This window comes from Pezoporus flaviventris, unplaced genomic scaffold, assembly GCF_033815535.1.
Source record: "Pezoporus flaviventris isolate CSIRO_AGI_PZ_B2104156 unplaced genomic scaffold, CSIRO_AGI_Pfla_v1 ptg000037l, whole genome shotgun sequence".
Lineage (NCBI taxonomy): Eukaryota > Metazoa > Chordata > Aves > Psittaciformes > Psittacidae > Pezoporus > Pezoporus flaviventris.
Window position 1 is genome coordinate 16,184,310 of NW_026892585.1, and position 27,603 is coordinate 16,211,912.

At 37.1% G+C, this 27,603-nt stretch overlaps 1 protein-coding gene across 1 annotated transcript in view; it reads right to left on the reverse strand.

Moving 5' to 3' along the window:
• Window positions 1-27,603, reverse strand: part of HIBADH (3-hydroxyisobutyrate dehydrogenase) — an 83,918-nt gene that overhangs the window by 39,950 nt on the left and 16,365 nt on the right. The gene's annotated exons all lie outside the window — the stretch shown is intronic.

A 27,603-nucleotide genomic window follows, 5' to 3' on the forward strand; every position in this document is an offset into this window, starting at 1 on the left:
AGTGAGTACCACTTTATATTTATCAACACTGAACTGTATTTGATCCCATGCTGCTTGATCACGTATCTTAATTTATTGCTGTACAATTTAATTGAATGTTCTTTTGGAATCATATCCCACAAAAGCCAATGTATCTTGGTCTCTTCTACTCTCAAATGACCAAAACAATTTTGAAGGACTTCTAAATGTATGTTTTTTTCCTTTTATTTCAAGATAATCAGTTCACAATGTGGAGATAAATTTGTGGGGGTGGGAGGCAACTCTACCATCCATAACATTTATAGTTTCACAGAGTGGCAGCAGATAGTGAAAGGTGCAGAACAGAAAGGAAGAATAAGATAGCTTTAGTTTTCCTGAAATCTGGCAGATTTCAGAGGGATTAGAGAGGAAAACCTCATTAGATCAGAATTGTTTCACTTAGGGCCACTGACATTGATTCAAGGGCATTTTAAAGGGTTAAAAAGGGCAAGCTTTATGTCTAGGAAGAGCTATCATTCATCCAGGCTGCTGGAAAACGTTTGGTCCCATCCTTTTGTAAAGATTCACTTTGGTTACCCAGCCTGTTGCATTCAGTTACTTACTGATGGCAGCCAGGGTTTTTCCTAGGCTCACTGAAATACTGTTGAGAGTATCCTTTGCACTGAAGGTGTCATCTGCATGGTATTGGGCTCCTTTCAACAGCAGCTGTTTGGTATCTGCTGTACCTTTCCCACATTCCCAGCAATCACTACGCGTCTTCTCAGAACCTGTTCTCATAAAGGAATTCATACTAGACCCAATGTGTACACAAATATTAAGTGCGGACATTAAATTGGCCCAGAAAAGAATATATATGTGGACCTGAGTGCAATTCTATCAGTATTTCACTTGGTGCAAAAACCTAGCTCATCTGCTTTTACTTTATCCCTTTCTATCAAAATACAAGCCAAAGGAGGAAGGTAAGAAAGTAGGAACACGTATGTTCCTTGCCTCAGCTCATTATGAGCAAAGTGCTGAATGTTTTCTGTGAAAACCATTCCTTTATGTACGTGAGATTAATAATGGAGTCTGTAAGGTCATTCTTGAGCAATTTTCAAGTTCTCTGAAAACTGAAGTGGTCAAGTCAGAAATATAATCAAGGCAGAACAGAAGGATATCTATGACAAGTGTTCACCTTGTAAAGACACTATGACAACTAATTTATTCCAAAACAGATGGGAGCCGTTATTTCCATATAGCAAGCTTCCATCCAGCTCGCACTAAACACACAAATACAGTTAAGCTGCAAGATTTTAACACACATGATCCAAGTAAAAGAATAAATAATTAACAGTTCCAGCATTTCACAGAACTTCACAAAAGATGAGCTGTAGACTTCACCCTTTGGAAAGAAAAAAATAATTGCAAATATAGGCAAGGACATGGCCTGACAGAGGCACCTGTAAGGAGGCGGCAATGGACAAAAACTATTTGGACAGTGTTATTATGAAAACAAAACCAAATTTTAGAATGGCCCTGTCCAAAAGGTGTATGAATCTCTAATATGCCAAAAAATCAGGAATTGCTCCCTCCTTTATCATTAGGTGAACATCCGGAGAAAGATTTTTTTTCACCATATTTTTCTCCATAAAATTTGATATTTACATTTACCTCCCATTCCACCACATAAAAAGAACATTCAAAAAGACTAAACCACAGGGGTACAAGAACATTTACTACAGATATATCTCCACAAATTGTTTTGTGGATACAGACTGTATTACAATAAGGAGTATTTAATAAAAATGCATGCTATGGATGTAGATCTGCCTTGATGGAATTCTGCATTTATTTTTGTCCCAAACTTTAATTTGTGTAATTTTGACACAACAGTAGTACACCACTACTGCAGCTTTATTACTTTGCAAAAGGAAGTCCAGGCAAGAAATACACAAGTTCACTCTGTACACAGACTTCTTGTTCCTTTCAGCTCTGCCCTTTGATTTTACATTTAAATATTATCAAGATGAGGTAATAAAAACTCTGTGATCATACTGAACTATTTTCTAGTTTTTAACCTTGTGCCAATGTCACCAGATTTCTGCTTCGAGCATGTCTACAGCACAATCTACACTTCATGTCAGACAAACTAGTTAACTCACAAACTGAAACATCACCCAGTTGTGAGGTTGATGCCAATTATGAATAAATCTTTTCAATTTCAATCATGTTCTCTGGAACAATTCCTTCAAACAGAGGCTCTGAGGTCTCATATGAAAAGATGTTTATGCTAACTAAATCTAAGGCATTTGAATTTGGCATTTATTTTTGTTGTTTGAGCAAAAAAACTACAAGCCACACTTTCCTCAGCACAGTTGCTTTGGCCAAGCAGGCTATTATCTGAGATTTGTGTTTCAACCATTTAATGGGAGATTTAAGTGAAACTACTCTCAGTATACTTCCCAGACCTGACAAGCCATATCTTCTTCATGAGAAAAGAAATTTAGTTTCTCCACTGCTCCCAGCATCTCCTACTGAACTTCGATGAACTGTGGGAATGAAGTTATGAGTCACAAAACCTATGAATAAGACAAACATGGAAAGAAAAATCTGCAACATCAGGAATAAAAGATGATGGCAAACTACAGAGATGGTGTGAAGCAGATCTGCCCAGAGGAGACTTGGAGAAGGAAAATGCAGAGTCACAATGAGACCCACGAGACCCAAGCCACAAACAGGAGACCCTGGGAGAAGCAGAAGAGAGATTTATACTATAGGAAGTTTCCCTTGCATAGGAGGAGCAGTTTCCATTGAAACACTTCAGTGGAGGAACTTAGCATGATGCCATATGGTCACCTGATCAAGTCAAGTAAGAGTAGGCCAACAGAAGGCTATCATTAAAGAGGTCAAGAAACACATACAATTAAACCATCAAAGCGATAGCTATACCATAGATAAGATAACCCAGTAGAAAAACAAAAAAGTATGGTGGGTCAGAGAATTTAATCTCATGGAATGACAGGCAGGAACTTTTCAGTCACAATTTTCAATCATCCTAGATAAAGAAGGCTTCCTTCTAGCCCCTTGAATGGCTTCTTCACAATTGACTTTGTCACATGTTACAAGCAGTTTTTGTACTCTGCTTCTACTCTGCTGTGTTGCACAGCCTGCTGCATCAGTTTCCAAGCAAAATTAAACCCTACAGCAGGCTTGTCTCAGCTTCAAAGTAGGAAGCACTGTATTAAATTTCTTACCGCTTAATACACTCCCTTTTAATGTTCTGCTGAGCACAAAGGCTGGGTCACATGTTTGGGATAGTAGTACCAGCATCCAGCCATGAGCCAGCCTCCTGCAATTTTCCCCAAACCTCTACTGCAACAAGCCCACCACAATTCATTACAGCAGCCGTGTCCACCTCCCTTTTGTCCTGGCACTCTGTCATCCTATTTATGTTGATCAAGCCTCTCCTTCAGCTGTATTAACTGAGGGATCTATTCAAAAGAATAGCTGTTCTGGCCAGTCCCACACCCAGCCACACTTGGATACTCTAATTAATTGCAGCAAGTGCAAAAGGATATTATTCATTAGGAAAAATGCTCTCCTAGAAAAGACAGAGATGGAGATGGAAATGCACTTTTTATTCATCACTTATTTCTCTCTGTTCTAAAAGCAACATTCCAAATCTGCCCCATCCTAAATCAATTTCTCCCATGTTTAATGACTCAAAGTTGATAGTACCGGTCTTGGTGATAATGTAGAGCCACTGCAAAAAAAGAAGTCATCGGAGTGTTTCTAGAAACATCTTCCCAGCCACCAGAGAAGAGAGTAGGTGGACTTTGGTACAGTCACCTTAGCTCTTACAGTAAAATTGTATGAGTTACATAAAGAAGGGTGCTTGTGCACCCTAGGTACCCTAGGTACTCTGGAAATGCTGCTAAACTGCAGGTACCAAAACAAGGGTGCTTGTGCACCCTAGGTACCCTAGTTACTCTGGAAATGCTGCTAAACGGCAGGTACCAGAACTGAAGGCTATGTCAAGAGGAATGAATTGAAATATTCCTTAAGATTCATCACCCTAATAAGTCATGACATTCACCCAAACAGTACTTCTTCAGTGAGAGTTTCAAACCCCTAAAGCAAAGTCTTTTTTACTGGAAACTCCTACAGTAATCTCCATATGTATGCACAGCACTGACTATATTAAGCTAAAGAGGCATATAGGCTCCTTCCTACAGATCTCCCAGGGAGATTATTTCCCATGAGAACAAGTGGGAAATAAGATCCCTATACTGATTTTGTACTGATTTCATTCAGACATAACTCTTTTCATCACAAGGTATGAAAAAGCATCTCTATGATCTGTACTTGAACTTCAGAGTTGGAGAAGACCCATGACTTTAATCCTTATCTACTGCTACTCCTTGGCCTTTGCAGTGAATAATAACGCACCAATCATTTATATAATGTTAAATGTCATTTTCTAAACCTCTCACTCAAACAGTATTTATGATCTGTAGGAAAGCCAATGAAACAGCGTAGACTGAAGCACCAGGAATACGTGAAGGGAAGCTCAGAACTACTTTTTCTTTATATTTATTCTTGACAATCACTCACCTTTTTCAAAGTTAAAAGAAGGCAAACCAGAATCAGTGCTCAAATGAAAAACAGACGACTGAAAGTAAATGCCACTAGCAAGAAGTATTATAGTCATCAAAATGCAGAAATGAGCTGGAGAACCTACATTCCATGGTGTGAGTGCAGTAGAGGACACAAGTAAAGGAGAGGATCAGATACCAAATCCTGCCAACTCTCCGGCAGCAGAACATATACACACAATGTGCGGCTAGCTAGAAGTCTGCCAGTCTACTGGGCTTTGGACACACTGTAATAACACACTGCAGATACAAATCAGGATAGAATTCCCATGTCACAGAAGTGAAGTGATGACAAAGAAAGAGTAAGGTCCAGCACAGCCACAGAAAAAATCCCCACCACAGAGCACAATGCAGAAACTCCCAAATACACTTAAAAAATTATGTACTGGCATAAAACACTGTAAGCAAACATGCCCATTCCTCTCCCGTAACAACCGCATTGTATTAGTCCCTCAGCAACCTAAGCTGATTTCACAATCTTTATAATTTTTTCTACTGATGCTCCTAATTGTGCATCTAGCTATCAAAGAAACATTTCCTTCCATTGATAAATTCAGCCTCCAACAAATACCATCTATCATATTCATTTACCAACAGTAATTGTATGTAGACAAGTTATGGAAACTGTATGGCGATTACTCCAAGATTATGGATTTCAATCCTATGAAAAGAAAAATTAAAGAGAAGAATATGAAGTCACCCACTAGCTACAATACATTCCAAGCCAAAACTGATTGTGTGGTTTTTCCACATACAAATGAAAATAATCCCCTAAAAACTAAGCAAGCTTCAAATGAAGCTATTTATAGTATTTTCTGCTCAGAAACAGCTCAATTATTATGGCAACGGACAGAGGAGTTCTGTAACACTGAAATTTAGGCATAAGGATTTACAGCTGATGTGTTGTTCATAGTCAGAAAAGGGCTTGACCATCTGACCTGTAGCAAAATACATAGGTACTGCTGGTAAGACTGATAACACATACATGTGTGCTGCTGACAGTGCTTCTGCTACGCATTTTTCAAAATAGGTTCCTATAATCCCTTAACTCTAGTTCAGTCAGCAATGAACAGAAATTAATTCCTAAGACCCCATTAGAAGTAGTCTCATGTAGCATTAAAAAAAAAAAAAAAAGATTTTTATCCCACTTTCATTGATTACTCATGTGCCAGTTTGTGAGAAGAAGTTACTCCTTTGTTCATTCATTCCTAGAATATTGTAAGGTTAAAGATTCAATATCAGTAACTTGCATTCTGGTAGGCCCCCTGTGTTTTTGCTTTATCTGGCCACTTAATATCTTCTACCAGTTAAAAGGGTCTTCAACAGAAGTTGTTTTGCATTGGCAGGATGGAAAGGATGCTTCTATAAAATATCATGTATAATTAGGTGAAAAACATTAACAGAATAACACAATATTACACTTGCTGCCAGACAGCAAAAACCAAAACCCAGAGCAAATTAAATTTCTAGGGAGAAATAACAGCATATTTCTTAATATCCTCATGTTAAGAGGGTTACTGAAGTATCCCTCAACATATGTAAAAATGTGGTCACAGTGCCATAAATTCAGTATGTGGGAAGTGTTGGTACTAATTACTGGTATAGAACCTTGACATTAGACATTGCAAAAACCAAGCATCAACTAGACTAGCTCTTTGACAGCAAAGAGATAATTATTAGGCTTCTACTCTTAAGGAATTCCCAGGACTTATTAATGTAAGCACACAGGAAAACACTGATCAAAGAAGAAGATAAGCTTTTTTTCCCTGTGATAAAAGGACCCACCTCTAAGAAAAAGATTACATGCAGACAATAAAAGATCACTTAACAACTGTGTTGTCATGGGATTGCTATAGATGTCCTAATCATACCATCGTTTTTCATTTTTACAGAAGCATACAAGCAGCTGATTGACTAAATATATCAACAATTTATTGAAGGCCGAAAAGTTAGAAAAAGAACTGTATTGCCTGTTTAATTTCTTCTGGCTTTGTCACTATCTATCCAAGCAAAGACAAGCCACCAAATTTGTGACTGAATCCATGCAGTGAAAACCACATGCTCAAAGAAATTATAGGATCATCTATCAACTTGTCTGAATTCTGGAACCCAAACACAACTTGACAAGCAAAGCCTATTTTCAAATCTACTTAGATAATGAGAATCTTAAGTCCAGCTATATGTGTCTTTGGATTACTGACACTGTTTAATATTTTAAGACCAATTCTGAGACTCTCGGAACTGTTATGTTTAAGATTCCAGCAACATGTCTAAAGTACAGTGTTCATGAAACAAGACACAGAATTTTCAGGTCTGTCACATCTCAAAAATATAAGGACTGACTACAAAAGTATACCTACAAAGGGCTTTAATTCTTCCATATGCTTCTTTTCCCCAACATTTTGGGATATAACTCTGGAATATATATCCAATCTCTGCAAAATGGCTGCAAAACTTTTTTGCTGGGACAGGAGTTCGTCAATAAATCTGGTTAACCAGACAAGGGTAGCGGAACTTCCACACTTGAAGGTTTTCAAGACTTGGCAGAAGAAAGCCACAGTCTACCCCATCCAACCTTTGCAACAGTCTTGCTTCAAGGGGGAGGCTGGACTAGATGACCTCCGAAAGTCCTTATAAATCAGAGCTCTTATGAAAATGAGACACCAGGACAGTACAGCATGCTGATACTTCCTTTCTAATGAGTGACAGAATTTGTCCCCCTTAAATAGACTGGATTTCACAACAGCTCTGACATGCAGGAAGTAGTCTAGGATGTACTAACAATATTACTTTCTAGATTTCGTAGTTCTGCAGTGCTCAGGTTGTATGTGCTTTTGAGGAAATCATATTCTTCATCCAATAGGTCTATAGTTTTTCTATTAGTCAAAGCAAGAATCATATAGTCATAGAATGGTTTGGGTTGGAAGGGCCTTTAAAGCTCATCTAGTTCCAACCCCCCTGCCATGGGCAGGGACACCTTCTGGTATACCAGGCTGTTTAAAGCCCCATCCAGCCTGTCCTTGAACACTTTCAGCTTAACATTAACAAAGCTATTCCTTTATGGTATAATATACTCATTCAGACAAACTCCTCCCACAAAAACAAGGTGTAAAAGCATCCCATTCTTCATTTGGAGAGAGACATAAACCCTTGGCACTTTGAGTTAATCAGTATAGAACTCTCAAAGTCAGGGGTCCCTGTGACCCCCTTCCTGCTTCCCCTTAGTAACTCTGGATCTGTCTTATGTATGTAGGTGACACTTCACCTTTTTCTTAGGCAGTCCACAATCCAGCAGTGTCACAGTCTCCCCCGATACTCATTACAGCATTTTCTACTTAGCTGCTTCTCTTAGTTGTTTACCTATCTAGAGCTGCATGCTTCAGAGACTACATGAAGAAAACAGATGAAGCAAAGCAGCATCTTCAGCATGCTACTTTCACTTTTAGAAAAAATTCGCCCCCCAAAAAGTCAAGCACCTCCTCCTCCCCAAGAAATTTTAGGAGAAAATGTTAGACTACACTAAGACTTCTAGGCCAGTCTTCTCTGCCTTTTCAATTCCTTCCTTTAGAGAACATTCTTGCCCCAAAACTATCTCCAACACCTTACTTGCCAGTCTGTTTTCACTGGGAAACACATACCTTTCCATCCTCACTTTCTTTCACCATAGACATTCATGCCCTCAGTCATTCAAATTGTCCTATCAGTAGAAGAAAAGCACATCGTTCAGTAGTTCATTGTCATTCAGTATCTACAGCTCTCAATTGCTACCTTCTGTTTGTTTCCCATGCATATACTGATTACTCCTGCTGTTTGGTACTCTTACGTTGATTACTCTTATTGTTACTCTAATGGTTTTCAAAGGATACAGGTTATTTTCATTACATAAGACAAAAGTGTGTCACTTGAAAAATAAAGTTAACAGAGGAACAGAGATACATTCTATAGTTACGTGAGTCAGCGTTGGAAAATGTAAGGAAGATTGTTAAGTATTAAATAATAAAATCTAAATCCATGACAAAGTATAGTTTAATGAAACAGATACAACTTGCACTATGCTGGTTAATTTTTCTTCAAAACCATCAAAATGTTAACAATTTTCCTACAGTTTATTAGTATGGATAAAAACCTAAAACCTTTTTAAATTAAAAGGGAATGGATTCTTATAAAATATGATATAAAACGTGACACTATTAAAAAAGGCAAAGTGTTGATACTATGTTTAGAACACAACCACCCTTATTCAACACATTGGTGGAAACGACAGAGAATGTCAGTTTTGACAAAAATGGTAACAAATATTTTTCCAGTGTCTGATCATGTTAATCTGAGTTTCCTATAACACTATACATCATACATATGTAATAAACTATATTAATATGTAAATAATTTCAAAGTTTTCTCAATATTGTGAGGCAGTGCAGTGCTGCAACTTTTAACCATTACATGATTTTACACAGATAAAAAATTAGAGATCACAATATACTTAAGTTACTGACAAACTGAAAATCTACCAACTCTCCTTTCCATAAAATGTTTATAGTTGCAACAAAAATTATTTAACTCGATAATGTTGAATGCAACAGAAATAATTCAGCAAGAAGGTAAGGTGTATGCTACTACAATTACTGTCATTTTATGGCTTCAATACATGTTAACATGGAAGTCTGAATGCAGTAAACACATCAGAGAATATCTTATTACCCCATAACACACATAGTCAGCTACCTCACTGGCATTATAAAATGGTTATTTTAGGTTCTTGTTGTTGTAAGCAAATTTTACACTTTTGGTCATTCATTTTATTGGGTAATTTCTGATATGCAAGGTAGAGCACCATAAGATAAGAGAAAAGAACATGGATATAAACGTGCACATAAACGCTATTTAATATGTCCTATCTACTAGCACCTAAAAAGTATATAGTCCATAGGTGAGAACTGTAAACAGTTTATTACTTGCTTAAAACATTATTTCTGAAGTAATTTTAAAAAGTCAAATTAGGAATAAGCAATGATGTACTTAAAATTTCAAGACTGAATATTCTGAATTTACTGGTTGTCACCTTACTTAACAGACATTCTTAAGAAAACGAAAAATTCCAAAAGCATTTATATCAGGCACATTGTTCATACACCAGGAAAGGACAGAAATGCTTTTCAGGCCATGTATTATTTCTCTATGAGAGGAAACCCTTGCCTGTTGCACTAATGAGTATTTTTTTTATTTTTTTCAACAGAGTAATAATCTGAAACAGTCAAACAAACACACACTTAAAAGATGTTCCCTGACACCTTCTCGTCCCTCTTTATCATCAAATGAAGTGGGTCACATGAAGACCATATAAGAATTAGGATTTTATATTCCTGTTGCTGTAGAATGGTTTTTACTCCAATCGCTGTATTTTCCTCATTGTTTAACACTTGTTTCACAAACACTCCAGCCTACACCCCACTTCTCCCACACAACAGCTTTTCTTAATAGTTACTTGGTGTCCTGGAAGGAGAAGTTCTGCAATCCAGTCAGGCACAGCCCTGAGCAAAGGTACAGGAAAGTATAACTATGAGTAACAGGACTGACCTTTGAAAAGTTACTAACCTTCTTGAAGACACCGTTTGAACTGTTCTCAGTCCTGCTCCACTACCCAACACAGGCCAGCTGCGAATTCTGCTTTCAAAGTAGATTCTGCAGATTTCAGTTCTGAAACTTGCTGGGACTTCTAAGGGTTTTACCTTATAATCTCTCTACTTATCTATTTTACCCCCAGTTTATGAAATGATAATTCTCTAATCCCAGAAAATGGTGAAAACAATTGTTCCGGGCATCTATTTTAAAAGCCTGAGGGCTTTTCTACAGAAGCAGCTTTAATTTCTTCCTCTACATTTACTTTCAAGCAGGTATGACCTGGAGTATAAAACAGAGGTTAGGAGTTTTACATGTTCTCACTAGTGTGGTATCTTTACCTGGCCACTAACTAGTGGTTTGTTTTTTGTTTTTTTTTTAATAAAAAAAATAAAAAATTGGATTTTGTTTTACTTTAGCAGTGGCATTTCAGTGCATCTGCTACAAATCTGAGAGACTTCAGGAACATGCACTTTTTTTCCCCCTTAAGAAAAGGGCTTTTTATACTTTTGAAATTTCACATGGGGTTAAACCAAAATATTACTAGGAATATCAACTGCAAAAAATCGTATGCAAAGCCACATCCTTTGTGCACGTGTAGATGTATCTCAAAAACACCAACTTTTAACAAGAAAGTAGCCAAACATTCTCCAAATTTTCTAAAGATCACAGGCTGCATATTTAAGCTTTTCCATTTTCACTGACGCAAGCCAAAACATTTACAAACAGAAGGATGAAAAAAAAAAAAAAAGAGAAGTGTCTATGTAGGAAATAACTCTTGTAAAGTTTAAAGCAGTAAGTACACAAATACTATAAAATCCACCCACTCTAAAATGACTGTAGCTGTAACTCATTATAGTAATTAAACATTACCATTATATGCTTTTATTGAATTTTTTATTTAAAAAAACATGTTTCTCAAACTACTTCAAAAATGGGTAGAGCAATCCACAGCATTGCCATGGTTTTGACACAATATGTACATTATGTCAAATGGAAAGTCAAAGAGAATTCTGTTTTCTGAAGTCATTAAAAGACATTTTATTACTCTGTTCTTCTCCTTTCTTTCCCCACTCCCCAGTTTTTGTCTATCCAGCTCAAACACTGCTTCGGATCTTAAATCTATCTTTTTTTTCCTTTATCCAGACATTCTTGTTTTTCACCTCTGTGCCATGAATCCCCTAGCTGCTCTCAGCAGCAGCGGTGTCACACTGAACTGAACCAGCAGAAGGAATCAAAATTGCGTTATGGTTAAACAGGTCTGTAAGCAAACTGCTTCAACTTCCAGAGATTCTTTCCTCAGCAACCATTATTTTTAATGAGGCCCGTTTACTTTTGGAATCTTGGCAAAGAACAGTCATTTACTCTAGTCCTAGAGCAATGACTGCAAACTGGGCAAACATAAAGATTACATGCAATGTAAAATCTGCATGTGCATATCATTACACAAAAACCCCATGATGTGCTGGGAAAGAAGCTATCGTGTTTGTTAATGAAAAGAACAGTTTTACTCCAAACCAGTCTACTGTATCAGATTTGATAGAACAAGTGTTAACTAAACATTGTGCTTAAAAGCTTTGATGAGAAAATCTAACACGTTAAACTAAGAAACAGTTCAAGGACAGCAGGAGGCAATTCCAGAACACAGGCGCAATCTATAAAGGCAAACTACCACAGCTTTTTGATGTTAAGTAAGTAGCAATATCAGTATACCACAAAGCTTAGAGGCAGACTGTTGTATCAAGTTTAAAAGTTTAATATCCAGGGTCAAAAGCCTCAATTACCTAATCTTAGGTACCACTTTCCTTAGTGAAGAAATCAATATTGAAGTATGATTTGCTGAAAGCATTACCTAAATTACCACATGGGGTTTTTCTTATTCCCCTAGTATCTGAATTTTTGGGGTTTCAGTTAGGCTGCATCTCAGATACTCAGACTACAGCAGAATATGTACATTTGGACTTCAACAAGGTGGGAGGTCAGAGACACTTACTTTGAAAACATATACATTTCTTAAAATGGGTTATGCTCATTTAATGGCCTAAGAAAAAGGGCAGCAGCACAAGAGGAGTGGCATTTAGTGAAACTGCAGATAAATTACTGCAGTAATACTTTAAATTCATCTGTCTCCGGAGAAAGAATAAAAACACACATTCAAAAAATACAAAATGGGGGAAAAAGAATCCTCCTTAGTCACGCTACAGGTTTACCGTGTTTTTGACTACGCGATTGTATTAGATTTGTCAAACAGGCTACATGACACATTACGAGCTATTTAATATTTCAGTTAATCTGTGAAAGGCAATTTTCTAGTTATTTTTCATGGGTATGTAATCTCTTTTGCCCATTTATAAAAGAGTATGGAGGTATAATAAAATGCTAATTGAAAATAGAGGAAATATATCCTTCTAAGGCAAAAGAGAAAAAACCACAACTTCATAATTGTACTTTTTCATCTTTATTCTGAATATAGCAAGATATCGTTGCACTTGATACAGAAAATCACACAGATTACTCTACGTATTCTTCTACTCCTGTCTATTCCACAGCTTTTAAGATATTTTCGTGAACTTCACTGCCAATGAATCTAAGCTCATTCCCTAAGTTAAACAGGAACATAATTCTGTTGCTATCACATTACTGAAGCAAAAAAAAAGGTTTTGCCAATACCCTGCTATGACAATTTTAACACTTTTTACCTTTGTGAACAAAACCTAGAATGAAATCATGGTTTTAAGGAATATTAAACATCATTATCAGATATTCTAAGCTAAGCCCTAAAAGTAAAAGAAAATGAACGGGGTGGAGGGGAGAATGTCTTCTGCACTAATCTATAAATGATCAATTGCCTATTTTGAGCAGGCTGGGCTGCAATGCCACCTGGTGGCTTAGAAAAAATAAGAGGATTTTGTTTGAGCAGTGTTTAATGGCTTGGAAAATATGTGATATTCTATAAAAATACCAAACATGGCAACAATGTTTAAGTTAACCATTTGCATTTCTTAGCTAACAAGTCTTTTTTGCATTCTGTTGCTCCCAGTGTGCAGTATTTTAAGTCTTTAAGCTCTCATGTCTAGGTCTAACTTCAGCTGGAATTTTACAATTGTTTTCAATTGTGAGTTGAACTTGCCGATGAGTATATTATACTGTAAACAGTTGTACACATACACACAAAGTCCAATTCACACAATTAATGCCGAAGTTGAATTTCCCCCATTTGAGGAAAAATCAAATACAGCAAAAGTTTAAAAGGAAGGTTACTGAAATGCTTTGTAAAATTACACTGTATAATTAATTCCATAGTAAGAATGTTTTTATGGTGTGTGTTGGTGACCTTTTATTACCATCAAGTTCACAATGCTGGTGGGCTGCCTTTTAATCCCTCCGCAGACAAAGGCCCTAAATAAACACAGATCCCTTCCTGGGAAAAAGTCCTCTCTGGTTAAATGGTAAGGAAATGAGTAAATCATTAGTAATCTTTAAAGCCAAAGCTATAAACTCAAGTTACCTTAAGTTAAAATGAAAGTGTCCTGCAAGAGTTTCAAAGTTCTGTCACAGATAGAAATCTCCAGCTCTTGACTCCAGACTAGGCGCCAGCTGATAAACAAACAATTTAAGTCAAGAGCTGGAGAATTCCCAGCTTTTTCATTTAATGGCTTTGGCCAAGAGTATTTATTGCCTCCAGTTTTATTCTCACTTAGCTCTAAGAGGAAATTTAAACTCATCATTATCTTAAAGCCCCATATGGGCCACAGTCAGCTCACCTGATAGAGCTCCTTTTACTCTGCCTAAGTTCTACTCCCCACTAGAAGTGATGTAATAGTGTAAACTAATTAAATGCAGTTTTAGGCTGACTTTTTAATAGACTAAATAAATTTTGTTCAATATGGTTTATATTCCCACTTGGGGCAGTAACGATTCCAAAAAGTTTAACTTTACAGTTTCCAGTCTAAACTGCTAGCAGTTTACGCTGTAAAAGACAATTGAAACAAACAAACAAACAAACAGTCTTTGGAACAAGGGCTGCCAACTGTTAAAAGCAACTGAGTTGAAAATTCTTTGCCATAAATTGATTCATTGGCACTAAAATGTACACAGAATTGTGAAAAAGCAGACTGAGTAACAATTCCAGGACTTCAAACTAAACATTTCAGGACATACTTTCAGGACATAATAAACATAATAAACATTTCAGGACATAATTAAAATTTGGTGTTTAGTACTTGTTCTGGTTTAGAATGAAAATAAGCGAAGCTATAGAACTGGAAATTAAATATTAACTAAGCATCCATGGTTAAGCCAGGGTGTTGAATGTGGTGAGCAAGTCCAGCATGGAAATATTTCATTTAACTCAATGGGAATAGAGCGTCATCCTGTGCTCAGATGTCACCTTCCTCCTTCTGTTCTAAAAGTATATACTAGGAGGCTAGTGCTCTTTAATACAGATTCTAATGCTAATTCTATTTAGCCTCAGAGATTTTTAAACCCACCATGATTTAAATTCAATACTTGTCACCTCATACCAGGCATCTCCCCCTAATAAAACATGTTTGTCCTGTATGTTAATAGTTTAGAATCTTTTCACTTAAGAAATAAATTTCACAAATGTCAGAGATGGAGAACTGTGCATAGCAAAGTCTGACCACCATTCCTAAAGGGTTAACAGAACTCAAACTTGAAACCAGGAGGTTGTATTCCCCTCCCACCCAGCCCCCTCCCCACAAAATACTTTCCTAACCTGACTTGGCTGAAAAAGCCAATTAATTGTTCCAGTGTCTGCCAAGACTTCTTATTCCTTTAAAAACGTGGATAGTGTTTGAGACAGCTGGCTATTCCAAACCCAGGTAACACCCCTAAATGTGGAAAGAATGAGGGAGCATGAATTATGATCAGTATTTTAGATGGATTTGCAATGAAACAGACAGATATCTTAAACCTATTATAATTCCAGCATGTATTATTTAAAAAGAAAACCATGGTGTCTATAGATATCTCTGCTGCTCCACTGAGTATATGGAAGCATTTTAATGCAGATTGTATTAAAATATGTGGAACTAGTTTTTCTGTCTTTGTTAGGAACTGATAGTACAGAGACTATGATGTCATTTAAAACACACGCACAAGAACCAGTCACCAAGTGACAGACAAGAACCTTTCTGAGCCTGAGCAATTCCAATCCCTGCAGAAACTAGTCATTTTAGGTCAAATTAAGGTCATTCTTAGGCATAGAAAAGAAACCCTTATGACAGTTATACGCCAAATATGTGGCTTAGCATTGAGGGGAGAAGTGCAATTAAATCCTTATTTACTTTTCTACATGAATAAGAGGCCTAAAATACACAACAGAACTAGAGAAAGAAAGAAGAAAAGTCCATCAAACTAATTGTGCAACATCTCTACTCATTAAGAAACTCATACTAAGAAACTGCTGCTGACTGAGTTGTACATGGAGTCAACATAGAGAAGAAGGAGAAAGTGAAACATTCAAATATTAACTGTTAATAACTGAAACACTAATACATGTAAAGTTATATGATTTTACTGTATTGTAATATAACATAAATCACTTTCTTACAATCTCATATTTTAGAAGGGGCAGCAGTTATTTGTATTTGTTGGTACCATTTCCATTATCATCAGTTAAATACATCAGATTTATCCTATGTCTTTCCTGTAAATTTAGATTTAAATTTTTAATTTTAAGATTTAGATTTTAAAATTTTAATTTTTTTTTCTGAGTTAACAGGAGCACCTGCATGTAATATTTACCTTGTGCACTTTTGAATATCCTTCTATAGTGAACATGTACACTAAAACATAGATAAGTGTGAGTGAATATTGACAATTTCTAAATACTGGGGAAAAAGTACAGAAATTTCCATGAATATATGAAAAAAAATCAGGAACTGGCTTTTTTTGGGAGCATGTTTACATATTTGTGGCCATTTTTAGTTTGTTTGCTTTCATTTGTTTTTTAAGGAAAAGAAAAATGTTGAGAGCCTATGTGCAACACTTACAAACAGGGCCTTATTTAAATACGTAAAAACTGTGGAATTCTGTCTAACCATAGTGAGTACTTATTCACAGTGACAATTAAATCTGTTGGCTTTCATCAGAACTATCCAATGAGCGAGGCAAAGTAATGATTGTCTGCACAAATTATCTCTAGAGTTCTAAGGTATCCAAATCGTGTTGCCCTTCAAAAACACATCCTCAGCGTGGGAAGTTCAAATACAGCTGAAGCAACACATTCAGGTGACCAAGTGCAGGTAGGTACTGTCCTAGTGAGAGCTGTTGTTATATATTCTAATAACACTTGGCAAAGCTGCAAACAAACTTCAGTGGTTTCAGCAACCTACAGGAGCATTAGGAACAGTTACACCTATACCAAAGCCATGCACCAATAAAAGAAACACTCCTTTGCAACTGCAGTCTACACCACGTACTTATAGACAAGTACATTTCAGCTAACAATCCTCCAGTTCTTTTTCCCCACATATTTTGTCACTGGAAATCCAGGGTAACAACTGGAATTCAGAAAATGTGTTTTATTTCATCAGCCAGTGTAGAGGATACTCAAGTTGTAAAGTGATAGAGATTAAGGAATGCTCATACCCAGCTGCTACCTCATGAGAAACAGTAATACACCTACTAGAGCGGATGGACATTATCTCTGCTTCAATTAGAGAGTCAGGAAGAGATGGACAGCATTTAAAGTGAGTCAGTGTTTGTTGTGCTGAAGACACATAAATGAAGTAGTAACGAAACATAACAAATTGTGAAGCCTAAATACATAGTTCTGCTTCAAGGTCGCATTTGCGGGAGATGCTGCTTTGAAACTAACTACGAAATATTTTAACCCAGTACTATTCCATTTCCAGGAAAGGCAGAAAGGAGTGTAAGTCATTGTGCTACGTTTTAATTTAACAGGGTTTAAACAATGTAGTAGTGAGGTTAGATTCTGAAACTAGCAAACAATAAATGCTTGAACTTAGTTGACACCAAATAATAAATCCTCTATGTTTAGTTTGTGATGAAGGATATTTCCAAATAATTAAAATTATTAGCTTATAGCTGCATGAAAACTCCACCCAAATCATGCCCAGGATGTCAGCTCTATGTAGTGCTTTGAAATCCTTCAATTCCAAAGACAGTCACTGAGAAGTGTAAGACAGATTACCCTGCAGACACTGAACAGACACTAAGGACATACCTCTTCAGTTTGCACTAAATTCCCATTGTAATGGATGGTCTTCACTAGATGCTTAAGTATGGGAACTGGAGCTTTCCAGATGTGCTCTATTAAAGTACTTCTAATGATTTTCTTTTCCACAATTGCATATAGTTTAAATTTCTTGATCCTTAGCAATAAATGGACACCAGTGAAAATGTATTTAAAATTGAAGTTTTGATAGCGATGAAGTAATTATACATCTTTTGACATTTGCTGTTTCTGTAAGCTTCTGTTTCTAGACTCCAAAGCTGAAAATAGTAGGTTTGAATATATAATTAAGTTTCAGCTTTCTGCATTTTTAAATGTTAATGCCAACAAACTAAAAATAAACTAATAAAATTTTAAACATTCAAGATTTGGAATGTTGGACCTATGAACTCATTAACATCTGGAATTAGGGGGGGGGAAAAAAGCCAAGATGGAAAAGACTCAAATACTTAAATGGATCTAATGCCTTATGGTTCAATGAGCTACAGGTATCTGCTGCCATAATTAATTATACTCATGCTTCCCTTCCCCCTCTTGTTAATAAAACAGAAGACAAAATACAACAAAGCAGTTTCATTACTTATTTGTCCAATGATTAACCTGCATGAACCACCTGCAAAAAGAAGATCCCACAATCATGAGTATGCAAGAAGTTGTCAAGCCACATATCCTCTCCCCACTTTGTTTTCCACTGAGTAGCTTTTTCTTGTAATTCAATAGCAAAAGGGGGAAAAAAAAAAGCATTATTGTACTCTCCAGCTTAATGCACCATGTGATGAAGGAACTGACTCAGAAACTTGTCTTCTATTTTCAGCTGTATCATTTGGTCTAATAAAAGCTTCTACCTCTCTGCACACAATTTCCCTCTTTGTATTCTTAAACCACGATGTAAAAGGACACTGATACTGTGTTATTATGATTAGTACTGAAACATTATAGATAGGTATTATTTATGTGGCAAGAACTTAATTATCATCATAATAGAGTACTGTGGCAAGAATTTATTACTTTAAAAAGTGTTGAAATTCCTCTGTGGTTCAGCATTCAGGAGCAAGGGAAACTGGCAACTCACTCCACTTTTAGACTCAGAGGATTACTGCACCCAAGCAGCAATTTACACACATCCCACAAGAAATGGCAGAGCCATAGGAAATGCCACTCTTAACCACACAGGGTTACATTTGACTGACAACTGCGTTTGGCCTGTCTTTTTCCAATTAAGCTCCATCTGTTTTCTCGGTTGGACTGGTTGGCTTGAGGCGTCTCAACAGGACATCCACTGTATGCTACTGCATCCACTCCCCCCAAAACCTTTCCCTGCCAGAAGCCAAGGGGATGCTTCCTTAAAGCATGTCATCGGGTTGGGGCAGGCAAGATGGGTGAGTTGGTGGGAATGAATGTGTGGCACATGAACACTGGGAGCAACCCGAAAAAGCATGGGTTTAGTAACTTGGACACATGAAAAGAAGGGTTAAGTACCTACGAAATAAAATAAAAAGCACCATTTTTCTTTCATTATATAGTCTGACCAAAAAGCTTCTGAAACCAAAATTAAATAGTGTGTTCCCTTCCTCTCCCCAACACACACACTCTAAAATAAATAATGGCCAAACTGGCTTAAATGAAATTCTGTAGAAGAATTGGAGGAAAATGCCACATTTGAGCCTGAAGCAAAAGTAAAACCACCAAGTTATAAACCTCTCAAAGGGAAGGTTTATAATGGAAATGCCAACAGACCCTTAACTATGGTGGAGCTGTTAGGTGCCAACATATAAATAATTTTAGTTTTTGTGGTCACTTAGGATAAATTAGATACAGTGCAAGTGGAAACAGTAGGGTTCTGATTCAGTAAACAGTAACAGCTAAGAGTGCATGTTTGGATTTTTAGACAAGTACAGCATAGACTTGATGCTGGCTCTGAAATGGAGTCTTTAAGGGACGTTTGGACTTTTTTAAGTAGTAAGCAAGCCATATTCTGAATTCTTGACGGCTTGTAAAATAAAAGCTCCTTAACAAGCTTTGCTGCCTACTGTTTCAATCTTCTAAGGATCCTTTAACCCAGTTACCAAAAAATGCTCCACTCAGGCTTGGTGTAATTGTCTGCTAAGGAAAACAACATACTAAATGTGACTACGTGCACCTATTTAGTGTTAAGAATTGCTAAGCATGTTAATACAGTGGGAAAAAAGTGCCAGTGACCAAACAGTAACAGATTAATCACCTTCTTTATTAGGTGTGCAGTCACTGCACCACAAATAGGAATACCTTCCTATAGTCCAGTTTGTCGTAGCACAGGAATTCTGCATTTAGGTGATCAGGCATGTCCATTTTGGCCCTGGGAGGCATTTATTGCATTGTTTCAAAGCAGTCAAACCCCATGCCTTAGCATATTACACTGAAGCCATAAGGGATGCTATTAGTGCTCTCTGCAGGAACTTCCATCTTGGACAGGGTGGGAGCCCTAAGAAGCAGCCAGGGTTCAGCCCAAGGCTGCTAAGAGGATGCTCCATCTCAGGAAACTCTCCTGCTTGCCAAATTCCCATCAGCTTCTCATTTAACACTTCTGCTATGAAACCTTCCCACTACTCCAGCAACACCCCCAACTCCCCACTAATATAAATTCTAAGATAAGTATCTGCAGAAATAGGAAGTTACACACACTCTGACAAGAGCTCTACTACAATGTACCACATGCTGATTACACTACTGAAAATTCCTTTTCCCAATTGTCCTCCAACTTTTAAAAGAGAGAAGAAATCTCTATTATTCCATCATACTCAGTATAAAATGCCTTATTCAAGACAAAAAACCTTTAGCTGCTCCCAAGTACTGCTTTTATACTTCTGGTAATTGTAGCGATTCTGGGAAATAGTTTAATCAGAGAAATGTTCAACATCAAAAATCAACGGAGTTTGAAGAGCTATGTATAGTCATGTATATGCACACATCTACAAGTTCCTTTTATATTGATTTTTGAAAAGTCAAGACTTTAAGCAAAACCAAGAAATCTAACACAAATGAAATGCAAATCGTGTGCTCCCCAGCCAGAGCTAAAAGTCAGTGTAACTTTCTCTGTACTTCCACACCTGCAAATATGCCAAGAGCCACAAGCCATGCATTCCCACCATACAATTTCAGAAAGCAAAGGAAACACAGATGCAAAACAAAATGACAGCAAAAACGTGTTGTTTCTGACTGCATATGGTTAAACAATGTAGTTACTGAGTACCTAGGATCTTACAGTTTGCAGCAGCTCATATCAAATAAAGCAAATGGATAATGATTATATGTCAGATAAGTATTTTTGATACTGACCTAAACCATGCTTCTAAAATCCCTGTTATTTACTAACACTTAAACAACCTAAAGGGATGCTATAAAATCATTAGGTGGATTTATTTAAAATCGGTACAGGTTTTAATAAAGCATTACACAGTATTCCACAATTCACCTTCTTCCTCTCCACCCCCCATTTTACTTCAGATAAATTTAACATTCTTTCAAAATACAGAATAATTAAAACACAACTGCTTATAGAACCAGGAACAGAAACTGAAGGGTCAGCATTAGGGTGGTATTTCCATGCCCTACTGCGTTCCTGTCAAGCCACCCTTTAATTCTTCCTATGAATAGATTCAGACTAAAGCTGTCTAAAGTCTAGGAAATTCTACAAATTTTGTCCCAGAGAAACTACAGCAATGAAAAGGATAACTAAGTTTTAAGGTTTAAAGTTGTAGGCCAAATACAGTGCAGTAAGTAATTCTGTTTTCACTTCAGGTCCTGTGTTGTGCTTGGCATGAAAGAACTGTATGTGACTCTCCTCTCTCCCCTGCATTTCAGTAGATCAAAGTGGTGAGCCAACAGGACTAAAACTGAAAGGTGAATGTTTACATAGATTGTACGCTCACAGCTGAATACTAAATGCTTATCAACTGTAAAAGGCAATACTGTTTCTCTTATGCTTTTATTTAATCATATAAACAATAAAGATTTTTAAATTGTGGTTGGAGGAGGAGGAATTAGGAAATCTTGATATTTCTATGTGCTCTCTGTGGATTAATTACAAGCAGTCCTGCCAAGGACAAAAGCTCAAGCTATTGAATTGTTTCACAACAGGCGATACTACAGTAAGCACTATAAATACAGAATAATTTTTAGATATTTGTTTAAACTGCAGAGAGAGTACTTCCAACAGAACATTCTCCCCTTTTTTATTAGCACACCTCAAGAAATTTGTCAAAATATAAAGATATCCTCCTCTACAAGAGAACTTTCTGCAACGAACCAGTGACCTAGAATGGCTCTGGAGTGTCACACCTAAATCCCATCCTTGCCCAACTCATCACCATGACTTTAAAAAGAAAACATAAGTAACCCAGAATACTAGCATCATCCGGATATGAGTTTATAGAAGACTGGTATTCATTCCTGCTGATCCTGGATTTTGCCATTTAGGGGATCAACAAACAATTTACTTTCAAAGGCAAGGTCAGTTGACCCTGACTAACAAATAGTTTCCCCCATCTATTGTGTTTTTGGGGTTTTGGTTGGTTTGGGTTTTTTTACTTAGGATGTTAATGTTTCTTCTCATGTGTCTAGTCTAAGATCTGCAGATCTCCCCTGCTGATTAAGAGACTGTCTTTATCCCATTGTCTACTGTGATAGGAAGTACTAGGAAGAATTAACATTTTCCCAGATGAAACCAGAATAGAGATAAAATAAAACATGTAATTCTAAGTCTTCAGTAGCTCAATCCATCTAAGTAAGTATTGTGGTTTAACCCCAGCCAGCAACCAAGTACAACACAGCCACTCATTCGCACCATCACCTCCACCTGGTGGGACACGGAGGAGAACTGGAACAAAGAGTAAAATCTGGGGGTTGAGATAAGAACAGTTTACTAAATGAAATATAATAATGAAATATAATATAATAATTATAGTCATTTAAAAAGGAGACAATAAAAAGAGAGGGAAAAGTAAAACCCAAGAAACACAAGTGATGCACAATACAACCGCTCATCACCTGCTGACCAACTCCTGTCCCTGAGCAGCGATCAACCCCTCCTGGCCAACTCCCCACATTTTATATACGGAGCATGATGTTCCATGGTATGGAATATCCCTTTGGTTACTTTGGGTCAAGTGTCCTGTCTGCTGCCTCCTGGCTTCCTATGCACCTCCTTGTTGCAGAGCATGGGAAACTGAAAAGTCCTTGACCAGGATAAGCACTACTTAGCAACAACTGAAACATTGGTGTGTTATCAACATTATTCGCAGAAAAAATCCAAAACCCACAGCACTGTAGCAACTACTAGGAAGAATATTAACTCTCTCCCAGCCAAAACCAAGACAGTAAATCAGGTTTCTCTGGACTATTTCTCTGGATTATTTTTAAACAACAGGAGTTGCACCCACAGACTGAAAAAGTCTGTTTAAGGCAACACTGAATTGCAAGTATAACTTCAATGCATTAAGATTCAGAGTAAGTTGCACTTTCTCCAGTGGCACTTCCAATGCTTGTAGCGGGTGAGGACTGTCCTCACACTGAAGGCTGCTGTGCCAGTACAGTGCTCTTCCAGTTCTACTCTGTGCTGCACCTTCCAGTCTGTACTTCCTGCTCTGGTGCGTGGGGTGTTGGGCTTGCTGCTGACACGTGTGCCATCCACATTCAGCATAGTAGCATAGTACAGTATGAGTACTCAGAAGAAGTCAAGGGGTTATTAAGGTCTGGTGCTCATCATCCCCACTGTCCTGAGCACGGAAGTCATACTAGATTTTTTTGACTAAATGAAAAATATACACTTTAAACATGAGGCTCTGTCTAAGGAGCAAAAAGAGAGAAAAAGCTTACAAACATACAAAATTAAAACAAACTTTGTAGAAAGCTTCAAAGTCATCACGCATTCCAGAAACATTTCCAACCACCACCTGCAATTCCTTAACTTTAAAGGTTCTCTAGAAGAAGCAATCAACATTTAAAAGATGAAATTAAATGATTTTATTCCCTAGGATTTAGGACAGGCTAAAATGTGAAGAACTTTCTTACTCTGTGTATCACAGAACACATGACAGGATGAGACAGATACTAGCATTAAAGTAACCACAAGCAAACAGAGCAGCTATTAGCAATGCCGTAACAGCTCACATACAGCCATGTATATTAGAACCAGTTTTACTGAGAAAAGGAATGTTGGCTCTAATTCCACAGTTATCCCTTACTCCTTTTCAAAGAGTGCCATAGGGATTTTTAACTTCCATCTGGACAGTGTTCCTTTAACTGTTTTTGAACACCATGTGTGAGAACACAACAGAATTGCAGACATTAGAGATGGAAAAGACCTATTAGATCATGTAGCCATCCTCCTGCCAGTTAAAGATTTTTCCCTACAGAATAGTTCCTAGCACTTTGCCCAGTACAGTTTAAAGCATGTTGAGATACTTGGCTTCAGCTACCTCCTTTGGAAAATTATTCCACAATGCATTAAGAATGTCAATAAGACGTTTTTCCTGGTAGACACAGCATGAATTTTTTTCTTTCCTTAACGATTTCCAGCCTATTATTCCTAGTTATATCCCATTGGGTCATCACAAATAACTCATCTTCACACCTTTGAATAAATGGAGACAGATATATTTCCTACACATTGGTCACTAGTTGGCCAGACTACACACAACTGCACAGCCAAAAAATACACTATACTTTAATAAAATCAGTCATTTCACCCTTTTAGTCATAGTACGATAATTGTCTCCACCTCAGTGAACACTTTTAGATGATACCCTCAACAAACCTGTTTATTCTTCATGCCTCCTGCTACCTTTTGCATCCTCATCGAATGTGTAACATTTTCAAGATCTTAATTAATTTCCATCTTCTCTCAAACAAAATAAGTCTATTAAACCAGCTTAATTCTGACAAACGTAAGTATTATTACAGAGGTTAAAATGTAAGCTATTAGGAATCAGAAGGTTTTTAACCATCTCAGATGTCAAAATATTTCTTTGTCCTCATTTCACTTGATTCTCCCTTTTTTTATCAGTTACTTCCTGCAATACTTTTACCTCATTTAAATTTCAGAATAACTCAACAACATTTTTCATATGACCTTTAACATTAAGGTTGCACACTGTAATTTCTACCACCATACCTACATCACCAACTTTGTAAAAAGTTAATCAGATCAGATATACCCAGAAAAAATGAACACACAGAAATTAAGAAACATGTTAGGAAAGATTAGGCAAGATGTGGAATGGCTGAGGAAGAACTGAAGAAGACATGATGTGAAAATTATATGCTCAGTACCAGGAGCACAGAGAACATTGCGGCCATCCTGAGTACACGCATTCAGGCTTTAGAAAGAAAGCATAAAAGCATAAATCAAGAAATAACAATGGAGCAAATACTGCTATGCCGTTAGATCTTTTCCTCACCGACAAGAACACCTGCCATAGAGGGTGACAGGTCAGAATTATTAGTTCCAAAGTCATAAACCTGCTTCATCATGCCAGTGTTTCAAGGATCTTAACAGATATTCCAGCCACTGAATTAGCAGGTCAAAAAGCCAAAACCAAACAAAACATCTGGCAAACACATCAGTGATGTCTCCTTGCCTCCTTATTACAACAGAATTTACAAGCTAAGAGATACAACATTTGAACCACTAATTACTATTTTTTATTATTTAGTCTAGCCTGAAAACATCTTTCAAATCATCTTTGCAAGCACTGGTGTGCATATACATAGTTTTAACTTTTCTTCAAGACCCTCTCTTCTGCTTCCCTTTGAAAAGACACTGCAGTAAACGTTCAATGTTCAAGTAAGAGAATCACATTCACCAGTTACCGTTTGGCCTATTTAATCTGCTATCAGTGTGATGATGCCACTGAAATACGTTCAGTTCTGAGCAGGTGCCCTCTTTTAATTTTAATAAAAAAGCTGGAATATTGAAATATACTGCTCTTTGAAATGAAATAAAAGATCTTCACAGTATTTATAAACATTATTTTTCTTTGCTCCATATTAAGTACATATCTGGTCATACAGGAGATAAATCTGCAATTTGCCCTTCAAGGACTCACAGAGAAATGTTACAGTAACATCAGTGAAAGCATTAGCAAGGCTTGTTCTGGATTGCAAGGTGGGAATCTGTATCATACTGTCAGTGAAATCAGTGGAAGGACAAACTCAATCCAATTCTTGAAGGCTAAATTTAGATCCTTTATTCAACCAGCAGTATCTTCACCACCAGGAGAAGCCAGTTTTAAATACGCTTCTGTGATAATGTGTGCTTTAAAAGCCTTTAATACATACCAAGATGCAGAAACCAATCTTTGCAAAAAGATATACTCCTCCAGATTTAAAAAAACAACCAACCAAAACAATAAAAAAACCTAACCACACAGATTTTGAAGAAGTTTCCTCATTTGTTATATTCTCACAAAGCTCACAAATCAGGGCAGCACTGGGAACTCTGACACAACTTTCTCATGTGGACCTGCAAGAGATCCTAATCCCAGGGTAAACCGATTGCTATCTCTAGACAGCATTAGCAGCATAATCTGCATGCAACTACAGGGATAAGAAGTACTTTCAAAGTCAGTTAATACAAAATAACTTGGTGCATCAATTTCCACTAATGCGTCCTGACTGTAAGCTGCAAGTAAATGCTGCAGATGAATCATATGAAGAAGACGTCTCTACTACACTGGTGCACAGGCCATCTGAAAAAGATCAGGGGTATCTTTCAGGGCTAAGGGCTGCAAATAAGCCAATAAAATCTGGCACTAACACTAGGCCTTAAGATACTTTGTTGCAATATCAAGACAGGATTAAAATCACCATTATTTCTCTGTAAGGTTTATAACCCAAGCAATATTCAAAATATTATTTAGTTTGAGAAATAACTTGTTCACAGTGCAGATGAACATGAGCGTCCATCAGGCAACACCCAAATATCTAAAAACACAAGTGGAATTGTCTGCCAATAACAGCTAGTAAACAGACAGATCTAAAGACAACAGCTCAGGCATGCTGCTTTCTCTTCCTCCTCACTGCATCCCACAAACACCCTCCCTCACACTCCTGCCAAGTCTACAGCAACAGAATAATGCCTGCCAATTTCTAAAGAGCTGAGCATACTTCTCCATTTAGTCTTCTGTCTGAAGGCCAACAATCCAGTCAGGACATTCAAAAACACCCAAAAACTTGATGTGCTAGGTCCTGAAAGATGGAAATAACAAAGCATAACATAAAATCTCTTTCCAACACACTTAACCTCTCCACATTTCTAGCAACTGCCCACTTCAAACATGATTTGTACAGAGCACTCCCTGGCATTCACAAATGTTGATGTACTAGAAAGCTAAATCTCAGTTCTTTTCCCTCCTTCAGAATATCACTCCATCTGTAACTGACACTAAACACCAAATAACTTGTATTCAGATAAACCACTAATGCCAAAAAGGCAATTTGTATTCAGACCAGTCCACTGTATATTAAACCCAGACTCAACATCACCATTTTCTCAAGAAACAAAACCCCCAAGACAGGTAGGGTTGTTTGGAATCAAGGTTTTCTTTCATTCTTCGTAGTTATAGCAGCCTTAAAGCCTCGCAGTTAAAAAACAATTACAGAGATTTCTAGAAGGTAAATAATTCCCTTGGGTAAACAACATATTTGGGGGAAAGCGACTGAAAAGAACCACATGGAAGATGTCAGAATTGCCCAAATGATAAGTAGAAGGCCATGCTGTGTTTAGAAAAGGATCAGATATATATAATCAGCCCACAGCATACTTTTTTCCCATGGTTTTTATTCCCAGGCTGACAAGTTATCTAATTTTATAAAAAAAAGGGATTAATATTTTGTCTGAGAAGCAAGAATCTTGTCTTCCCCATTATCTTTTTCAATATTGCCTACCTTAATCTTCCAACTTTCTGTTAACGTTAGAATTTGAATGAAAATTTTGGCTTCTAGTGTGTAGCCAAACCCTGCCTTAGTTTTCAGTTGAAAATTAAAAGGATGGTTAGTTTTTGCTCCTCACCCACACTCATCTTCATGAGCTGTAATTCAGGCTATGCTCTTTCTAGCTTGAGCATCATACCTCTTATAAATTCTGTAAGGCTACATTCTCTTACCCTTCAC